Source organism: Xiphophorus couchianus, chromosome 16 (assembly GCF_001444195.1).
Source record: "Xiphophorus couchianus chromosome 16, X_couchianus-1.0, whole genome shotgun sequence".
In the NCBI taxonomy this organism is placed as follows: domain Eukaryota; kingdom Metazoa; phylum Chordata; class Actinopteri; order Cyprinodontiformes; family Poeciliidae; genus Xiphophorus; species Xiphophorus couchianus.
The window spans coordinates 18,185,964-18,196,767 of NC_040243.1; the positions used below are offsets into that span (position 1 = coordinate 18,185,964).

General features: G+C 42.1%; 1 protein-coding gene across 1 annotated transcript in view; it reads right to left on the reverse strand.

The window, feature by feature from the left end:
• Positions 1–6,931, reverse strand: part of pvalb6 (parvalbumin 6) — a 43,293-nt gene extending 36,362 nt beyond the window's left edge. The window contains exon 1 of the mRNA XM_028042693.1: positions 6,762–6,931. The gene's annotated coding sequence lies outside the window, so the exon portion shown is untranslated. The remainder of the gene's footprint in view (positions 1–6,761) is intronic.
• Positions 6,932–10,804: the final 3,873 nt, after the last annotated feature.

Below are 10,804 nucleotides of genomic sequence, written 5' to 3' on the forward strand. Positions count from 1 at the left end.
TTACTGTTCTGAAGTCATCAGAAAAGTCTACGAATTATCCTCCGACAAAGTAAAAAAGCAGTCAAAAGAAATGTCAAGAGTTCTTTTTTATCAACTAATGGTTGTTCTTTAAAAGTGAGAAGACATATCACAAAAAAATAATTTCTTATGGAAAAAATAAATATTACGGACTAATTACAGGAGAGTATTAGTACAGAAAGTGAAGGCCATACTGGGCTGCAGAAGGTTTCTTTAATTATACAGAGTTCATCGTATCTAAAAGCACCTTATTCCCCCCAGTCCTCTCGCACACACTATGCAATTGTCTTGAAAGAATCCCTTGCACCAAATATTACAGTAGCATCCCACACAAGATGCCACTATAAATGGTCTCCAGGCCCCTTCCCCGTGGCACGACTATGAAGGTCCACCGTCCCTTGTCCAGGATAGAAGCTATACACCTCACGTCTAAGGTTAAGAAACTATCAAAACTTTTGGAACATGTTAGGAGTCTCCATTTTCAGATTGACCCCGGCAACTTCATTGTCACAATCAACATGTGCTGTCCTTCAGGTGACACTGAAGAGGTTTTATGTTAGGTCCAGATGTCCAATGTCCAGAGAGGAATCCAGGCAAATATCATCCTCCCATGGTCCTTGGAAGCTCCTAACTACCTCAGCAATAAACTCTGCCTCCTCCCCAGTGGACAAGGTGATTGCTGTGTTGAAATCTTCAAGATGTTTTTTCCATCCTAAGTTGTATAATTTAAAAAGTAATATGGGAGTCTTACTGTTGGCTAAGTATTGACCAAGTAGATGTATAACCTTACGTCTCAGTGCTTGAGGACTGTACATCTATATATACCGACATATTGCTCCCCAAAGATGGCTACTTTAAGTGGCTTTGACAAAATAGGTCACATCATCATCCAATTAATTTTCTTTTTCTAAAAAAAAGGAAAACGAAAAAAAACGACCAGGCTAAAATAACAAGAGACCTCTCTATCCGTTTTCTGGCTCTCTGTCCCATCTGACCGCGGGTTTGTTAATGATCTCATTTAAGGGGTCACGGGTTTTCTAATTGGAAATGGGCGGACTCCTGTTGCTCTGGACTGACCTCAGTGACAGTCTAAAGTTAGCAGCGACTTTTCGTCCTCGTTGAATATACTCAAACTCCTGTCACACTCTATGCCCACAAGCACGGCCAATCATTTAAATTACTCAAATGGCCTCTGAACCTCCTCCGAGAAGGAAGCGCCTACCATTCAGAACATTATGGAGAGATGTACTCACACGTGCACCGATGCATGTTGGGCTTATGAGAAATTAGCACCACACACACACACACACACACACACACACACACACACACGCGCGCCTACACACAAAGAACAGAGAGGAGATAAAACAAGCTGCAGTGGTAAAACTAAGAATATGATCTTATGTCCTAAGGTGTGTGGCATCCATTGCAAGTCAGCAAAACACCTGAGCCCTTCTGCTTATTGCAGGATGGGGCAGGACGTTCACATGACTTGACAAAGTCCAGCTGTATGGTAGAATACTATAAACTGGCACACACACTAAAAAAAACCCCTGCACAAACAGATTCTGTTTAATCCACAATTATGATGCCTTATTAACGGCTGTTGGCGTGTGATGACACTCTCATGTCTACAGATGCATACAGACAAAATTAAGCCCCAAACAGGCAGCACGGATCACGTTTTACATCGATCAGCGTGTGTATCAGCCGGCTCATCGAGCTCTCGGCCGCATCGCACAACATCTGTCCTTGACCTTGGCGGCGGCGTCTGAACAGTGAAAACTCTGGGGAGTGAGTATGGCTATCACAGCCTTCTGTCAGGGACCATTACAATAACAGGAGCATTCATTAACGTGTGCGCGTGCTGCATAATTGCAATAAGTAGAAGAGTGCATGTCATCTGCATAGCTTATGCCTGTTCTTGTCAGCTTGCTGAGGTTTGAGCGGATTGAAAGAAAGCTTCTTGCATAGCTAATGTGGTTCCTTTTTTTTATTATATCAGCTCAAGAGAACCATGGAGCTCGCTCCTCCAATTTTTATCAAAATCTACTTTAATTAACGTCATTAAAACAAAGGGCATTACAGGGGGTTAATTGTGCTTTTCCCAAAAATCAGCGTAAATGCAAATTCTCCGAGAGACTTCTGCTCTACAGCGAGGAGTGATGGAGTTTTAATTATCCAGGCAGCCTCTTACGTTGCTCAGGCACCCCGGTGACAAGGTGGCTGTATTTGCAAAGTAGATGAAATGAGAGGAATATTGGAAAAAAAAAAAAAAAAAAAGTAAAAATTCAACATGTGTGAAACCAGAAGAAAGAATATGCCGAAAAAAGAAAAAGACAATACCTTAAATGCCGGATTGTAGTAAATAAAGGTCAACCAGAGGAAGGAACAAGCTGAATCACTTCCCCTTCTGACTGTTCGAAACTCAGTGACCCCTTTCTGACATCTCTCACTTTCAATCAAGAGCCCACGCAAACAGCTACTCCTCTATCTTCCTCCATTCAGTCCCCCTACCAGCACCCGAGCTCAACCACGCTCCACAGGCCTGAGCAGTGGAGGGAGGGAACATTGGGAACCAGAGGGCAATTGGCAAAGTATCTATGACCTTTGTGCCATACATACATTTGATGTTGTTTTGTTTTATTATTATTATTATAGCAGCAACAGGAAAGATTTTAAGAGTTCATGGGAGAATGGATGATGGAGGTAAATCTTGGCTTCAATCCCTAAGCCAGGCGATTACAAATTATGTGGATGCATTTCAAGTAACTTGCAACTTCTTGTGCAAATGCACCATTTTCAATATTTCTTAAAAGTCAACATTTGAAAAGGATCCTATCCATTACTTTTCACCCCCCGGTGTCAATACATTGTAGATCCACTTTTTGGGGTATGTCTGCAGCAGCTTTACAAATGTACAGGCTGACGATTCGGTCGGGTATTCTTGGAAAGATATCTCCAGCTCTGTCAGCTTCTCATCGAGTCTGACCAACTTCACTGCACCTACTGAAGAAAAGCGTCCCCACAGCATGACACTGCCATCACCATGTATCATGGAAGGCACTGTAAAAGTTGGATGGTATTTTCTGGACTATAAGTCGCACTTTTATTGACAGGCGCTTAGATGTTAATTGATATTGACGGACGTGAGCCAAGGATTAAACATTAACTCTGCAGCTGAGAAGAAAGCTTATTTCAGGACGAAATGTGTAATGAAATTTAAGCTGCAGCTTTATGTTGATTCATCATTATGTCGTGTGAGGCTTGTGTAAAATGACCTTCTACATCATAATAACAACCACATTGTGAAAGTATTTTCTTCAAGACATTTCCACTTTGCTGTCACTCATAATGTTACACCAGTAGTCAGAAAAATACTAGCAAAATAAAAATGTGATGTTTCTGTATCTACAGTATATCATAATGTGATGGTCTGAGGTGAGATGGTCCTTCTGGATTGATCTTTGAAGCCTGCATTGACACAGCCTCTTTTTAAAGATCTTTTCTTATATTTATCCTATAAAAGGAGCATTTAGCTGCACTAACAACAAACACTTTAATTTTTTTTTTACAGAAGCTGTCTACTGATTTTTTTATTTTTTTGTGGTCAGAGTTCAACAGTTCAAAGCATTTAGTGTAAAATAAATCCAGGTCTTACTGTCCTCATATTCTCTAAAGATTCTCAGGTGGAAAATCTTCACATACACCAGTCCCCACACTTTCACTTTGACCTTTCAGTAGCTCCCATTAGCACAGCTCACACTTGGCACTGGCAGGAGTTTTATGTGATCTTTTTACAAGTAAGGCAGCGGTTCGGATGCGATTATGAGACATTAATAACACATTTTACCCTTTTACGACTAAGACTTGTCCTTTGAATGGAGTTAAAGCTTAAAGCTTTAACTCCATTCAGCTCAGATCTGGTGGAGTTATCACTCTGAACAGCCAAGTAACCGAGTCACAAAACCCAATCAGTGTGAAGTTGGAGACAGAATTTTAACATGAGTAGCGGTCCATTATAAACTTCAACGCTGCTGACACTCTGCACACTGATGCAGTGCTTAGAGATTTATGAAGGGTAGAAGGAGTCCCAAAGAGAGACCAGTTCATCAAGGCATTTTAAAAAGACTTAGCATGAAGATACCACATCCACCAGACAAGCCTTTTCCTTTGCAACTGATGAAAGTTTATCACAATAATTTGGACCTTTAAATCACTTTTTTCAGCCATTTAAACACAACTGTGTCCTGGATCATTCTGGAAGATCATCTACCACCAATTTGTCTTTCATCTGTACCATAAACCCCCACAAGTAAGGTACATTTCGGTCTCTAATCAAAGTTAAAGCAAGCTAATTACACTGCTTTCAGATATTGCTTAAAAGCACTCTAAGGTGAGAGAGAGTTAGTGTGTGTGTTAATCCATCAGTCAGGACGAGGGACTCAAATTAGTGGGTCAGATGGAACTTGGTTTAACTATTGGGATATTTACAGATTTCTCCAAGTATACGTTAATGCCGGGTCTATACAAAACCTTTTAAACACACAGACATGCGCAACTACTCAGTCTGCCTGCTTGGCTTTGATTTTCTCAGTCACACCCCGCGGCGAAATTGCGAGGTCTCCTCCCACAGGAACATCATTTCACACCTGGGTATTTCACACTTCGCCGAGCTTCATCCTCGGTGAAATCAGTGAATTCCCAAGAAATCGGGTGGAAATATTTAACCATGTATCAAGCTCGACTTGTATCGTTAATGGAAAAGTGGTGATTTAGTTTGTGGAGATGTGCGATGTGATGAGAGGAGAAACCGCAGGAGCTAAAAGGGAAAAGGGGATAGAGCATAAAGTGTATTCTCAGTGTCCATTTGTTTCAAACTAATGTAAGAAGAGGGCATTAGTTGAAGGTGATTAAGGTGTCTGGAGGATAGATGTTTAAAGACCTGCAAAAATTAACTCAGACTTGACTGCTGCTGCTATCTGATCATATGCTTCCTTGCAAAATGATGAGTATTCATCAAATCTTCCCATATTCTGTCACATTACAAAGGCAAACATCATGGTATTTTGCACAGCAGCATGGTTTGGTTTTAGCCCCTTGAGTCAATACGTCAACTAATTGTTGCTTCATTCAGCTGCCATGTCTTCTGTGTCTCCTGGGTTTGTACATCTAGAGACTGAAATGTTCGTCCCGTTCTGTGCAAAGTACCCCAGCCTTACTCAGATTTAACGAGTGGGTCAGTGTTCAAGACCTCACCTGGATTAGAGACTGAATTTTCTCTGGGCCAGTTTATGAATTTTCTTTTACCTGATCTATGCCATTGTACCTGTGGCTGTATAAGAAAGGTCAATGTCTTAACGCAGCTTTTGAGAGATCTGCATTCAGCTCCAGTCATCCTGACATCAACTTCATCCTCATTGCATATTTAATCATTTTTCAGAGGTTTTCTGTGTCCCCTACATCAGTGGTCCCCAAACCCCGGGCCGCCTACCGGTACCGGTCCGTGGACCAATTGGTACTGGGACGCACAAGAAATAATTAAATGCTTCCGTTTTATGTGTTGAGTCTGGAGGATCTTTTATTTTGAAAATCCTTTAACTGGATTCTGTCAGTTACGTCTTGTGTGCCAACATTGAGCCCACAAGCAGCAGAATGAATTAGAAACAGCAGCAACAGCATCGGTGTCGGTTCGTCTTGACGCGCACCCCCCACCCGTCCCGCAAATTTCCGAAGTCTTGACATTAAATTACACACAAGTCAACTGTACTTACCAACTGGGTGACTAGTTGCAAAGGGAGCTAAATATGATCACATATTCCTTCTACTCATCCTTCACCTCCTTAAGTCTATTCATCACCACCTGCACTTTAGTTGTAAGCTAATTTTACTTCTAGGTGGTCAGATAAATGTTCAGATTATTGAGCATCAAATATAATAATAAGTGTATTTTAAAAGGGTTCAGATATGGGTTTAAAGAAGCGCTTATTTGTGACTATATCTCTCTGTCGGCGAGCCACAAATCCACATCGCCATCACTGCAGCACTGTGCCATACGGACGGCGGTATTATAGATAATGTTAATGTACCAGAGCGGACACCGCAGCTTCATTCTGCCGTTCTCTCCCAAGATTCACCTGAACAGGAATGTAATGTCCTTTCCCCCTCCTTCATATTTACCTCTTTTTCTTTTTCCTGACAGACACACACACACACTAAGGCACACACACTCTAACGCAGCGCTCAGGGAACCAATCAGCACTGCCTGTTCGCTGGTCCTGTTTGTGAATGGGATCCGTACGGGAGAGGAGCAGGAGGAGGAGGAAGAGAGGGGCCGATGCATTTGTAGGCATGCAGAAAAGATTTATCAGCAAAAGCAAATTTCTTTCTTTTAAAAACATTCCTGGTCTGGTTTCTCGTTTATCCTCATCCTCTCCAGCTCTTAATCCCTTCCTATCTTCTCTGTGTTTGTGTCTTTTTTTTCGATACTGCTTTTTTTTTTTCGTCAATGCTGCACTAAAACAGCCTTTATCAAAAAGGTTTTCCCTCACTTTCCTCCTCGCACATCATCACTATCATGATCCCTCTTCATGTTCTCCACACTTTTCCACCCTGCCCTCTCTCTACTGCAGACACGCCATCATGTCCACACCTGTGTCCTAAAGCAGGTGCCAACCAGGGCAGGTACAGTGAACACACACTCAACGAGACACTCGCGCAAACTCCTCAGAAGAGGCGCTTACCTTCTGTGGCGAGGTCTTTGTCCGGGGTGCTTCTGAATTGTCGGCGGCTGGATTGTCAGGGGCGCCGAGCCTGCGAGCTTCTGGCAGCTGGAGAGGAGTGAAGGATAAGGGAGGAAGAGATGGAAAGGGTGAGGAGGAGAGACAAGAGGATGCAGAGGGAGAGAGAGAGGGAAAAAGTGGACTAGAATGATCCAAGAGAAGGAGGAGGGGTGCTCCGGCTTGCTGGAGGTGAGATGAAGGGGAGAAAGAGGGAGGTAGGAGGGCGATAAAGCGAGAGAGAGAGCAGGGGTGCACTGGGTTGGGATAAGAGGGATTCCAGAGGATTGTGGGATGGGGAAGTGAACTAATGAAGAAGAGAAGAGGAGGACGAAAGAGCAAGAAGCTGAGAATACCCTCAGCAACATACTTGAGGTTAAACGGGGAAGGAGGCAGATTAAAAGTAGAGCAGCGCAGCAAAAAGAGACAGAGAGTTTATCGGGACACACTCACAGAAGCATAATCACTGCGTAATTCATGGGAAAGTAAATGCTTGGTACCGGCCGAGCGCCCCTTTATTACAACTGTAACCTTTAACGGGCTTTTACAACTCATGTCAAGCCATCGCAATGCCGGCAGTCACTTGAGACAATCAATTCCAGAGCGCAGAAAATGTCCTTCCATCCATTAAATCACGGCGTAATCCAATCTGGAGTTGGTGCGGAGCAGTCCAGATTCCGCAATCAAGTTCGGAGCGATAACTTAGCGGCTCGGAGAGGAGGCACGGAAAACAGGGTGAGGAGAAGGAAGGAAGGAAGAAAAGAAGGAAGAGGAGCGATCTTTGTTGGAGAGTGAGTGACAAATGGAAGCCAGAGGAGTCGGCGTCCTGAGGAAGAGTTTGTGCTGACGGTTGACGGCGTCGGACATAACAAGAGGAAGACTAGCAGTTTAGCCTTCAACTCAGGGATGAAGGACAGTGAACCGGAGGCTATAGGACAGAGGAGGAGATGGAAAAAAAAAAAGGTTAAATGGAGGGTGTGGTGTCACGCAGCAGGAGCCTAAAAGCACTTTATAGCTGTGGGTTATAGATTAGAAAACAACTGGCCTCTGAGCAGAGACACGTGCCAACAGAAACACACCCAGGCCCAAATTATAAGTGAAATAATATCGTTATAAGATTATTCCACTTATAACAAGACATTTTTCCCATAAGTAAATTTTTCTGCCAGTGAAACCAGTACTTTTTCATCAATATTAAGGAATTATTTTCTTAAAATAAGCCTCCATTTCTTGCAAAAAAAGTACTTGTAAGTTAGTTTGTCTCATTTCAAAGGTACTGAGATATTTGCACTAGAACTTAGACTAAAAATACTTGGTAAGATTTAGTGTTTTTGCAGTGACAACAGGATAATGTTCTTGTTGTCAAGGAAAAATGACCTTTTGTGATGATGAGATACTTGCCAGATGAATACGGTGCATATATCGGTGCGCCTTTTCTTCCACTTATTCATTCAGTCCTATAAATTTAAGTGTGAACTACACAGATCATGCTAAATTGACTGTAAGTATTTTTGATGAATTTCAGGGGCAAATAATTATTTAAAAAATGCCTAGATGCTCATTTATAATTTAACTTCAATGCAAATGAATTTCAGAGAGCTTCATATTGCGCCCCATTTCCATTGATGGAATTTCTGATCTCCATTTGGGTCGGTTGAGTTTATAAGTCGGTTTAATTGGAGCCAGAGGCCAGATGGCCCATTTTTGTAAAGCATTAATCACAATTTGTGCGTATTATGCGTGTCCCCGTGTCAGGGAGTGTCGCTTTGCAGGCACAGAAAAACCTCTGTGAGTTTTCGGTCCGTTTGCACCTCTGGAAGTGATTTGAGAAAAGGTGCCAACTTCATCTCAACTCTCATTCATCCCAATAGGACACGACAGTCATAAATGGCTATCTAGAGAATAAAGCCACATTGCAGTTTCCTGTTTGTTTTGGGGTTTTTTGCATTTTGTAGGAGATTCTTTGCTCAGTCAGTTTCAGCTGGTGAGAATTCAGTTTTGCCAAGGTGACTATTTATTTACCCAAGGACGCATTAGCTAAGTGGAAGCTGCAGCTCTGCCGAGGTTCTTCAGAGCAACATACCCGGTTGCCTTAATGTATTACAGATAGTGGAAGTCCATTTACACACAGAAAAAATAAAAATCAACCATGCCGAGCGTATAAACGTATTAGAGCTTTGAGGAATGCACTTTATCCATGTGAGGCAGCGCCACAAAGAGCGGTTACTCTGGCTACGGACATTTTGGGCGCTAGATGGACACTGTCCAAGAGACGGGGACAGGGACGCGACTCGGGCGTCGGTCCAGCTTTGAAGGATTTTGCTTGATAAGCTGCTGAGTTTCCTCTGACCGCAGAGCTGCAACATCTAAGGGAAGGCACCGGGTGCACCAGTGTGTTGAGGGGTAATAAAACGCAACTCATTTGAAGTCAATTATAATAACATCAAATACAAATAACTAAATATCTATCATTGCTTCAAGGCTTTCTCGTGTTTTTGAGTGTTGCTGACACTCGCAGAAAATCTCAAGGATTTATTTATTTTTATTTAATATTGCTGTAATCTAATCTAACTGTGCTCAACTTCCCTAAATGTGTGTGAAATCCAACTCAGCACTGAACCAGGGTAATGTGCGACAGACCGTGTCTTTCTTTGTGTGTTTGTTTTTGGAGTTAAGAGAGATAAAATAATAGAAATAGTCACTACACCACGTCATTTTAAAGCACTCTTATGCTTCAAATACCCCACATATCGGCAGTTCGTCCTTCCCCACATCTGCAGATGCGCCAGCCATCGATCCAATTAACTCAAGTTACCTTCTCATTAGCCTGACAGATGATTTCACTCCACACATGCAGACTGTGCCTTGCGAAAGCCGCGTCGTTCAGCACCACCAGCAGCAGCAGCAGACTGGTGTAATCTTGCCGATCATAATCTGTTTCTAATAGCGACATGTATTATTATTGTTGTGGGCAAATGTGCCTCTTTGCATTTATTTTCAACCTTTCTTTTGACTCTACCCATTTATGTTCTCTGGCGGTTCTTGATATTTTTAGGATATGTGCTGAAACAGATGGAGAACAAAAGTCTAATTTTTAAGGTCATATTTATTGAAAGGAATATAATTCAAATGCTAACTGAGACACTGAAACTACCAGAGAACACTGGTGGAGATAAACAGGCAGGAAACAGGATGATCTGACAAGCAAAACTAACTAGCTTATAACTGCCTGGGAGGTGATTAGTGACCAAAAGAAACTTCATTTTCTCAATGCTTGAAATTAAATGAGAGTAAAGTAAATACTGTTTCAGCTCAGTTAGCAGTACCCAGATTATTTCTCTTTGATCAGATTGTTTTTGAAACAGTCAGATGTCTGACTTATTGTTGCCATGGCTTCATAAGCTTCTTGTACACAATATCTAAGTTAACAGGAGGCCAACCTGCGGATGTCTGATGGCAGAAACTTCTTCCTTGTGTCATGTCATGAAAGACATCGAAACAAATTAGCCAAGATATCAGGAAGAGAATCATGGGCCTTCATAAATCCGGGTCGTCCATGGGCACAACTTCCAGACGTTTGTTGAAACTTTAGTTATTTAGTTATTTCAAACAAAATGGCCGTCCGTTTTCAAAACGCAGACCAACAGTGACGGAAAAAAACGATCTGAGTGACGTGTTCAGAATTACCAAAGACAATAAATGTATCTGTGGATCTGACCCAATCATGAGACCGTCGCTTTACATTAACTTTCACATACCCTGCAAACAAGGCAACATTTTGCTGTAAATATTTGAAGAAACTGCATTGTGCAAATGAAGAACTCTGTTTGAGCCAAGGATGAATTCAGCCTTCTTTGTATGCAAATACTGAGCAGTTATTCTTCCTGTGTTATTAGGGAAATAAGGGTTTGCTGCAGAGTCACATTCACTCATGTGTGTCATGTAAATAATCATTGCTGATGGTGCTTCCCCTGGCCCTTAACTTTGTCACTATTATGCCTCGACAT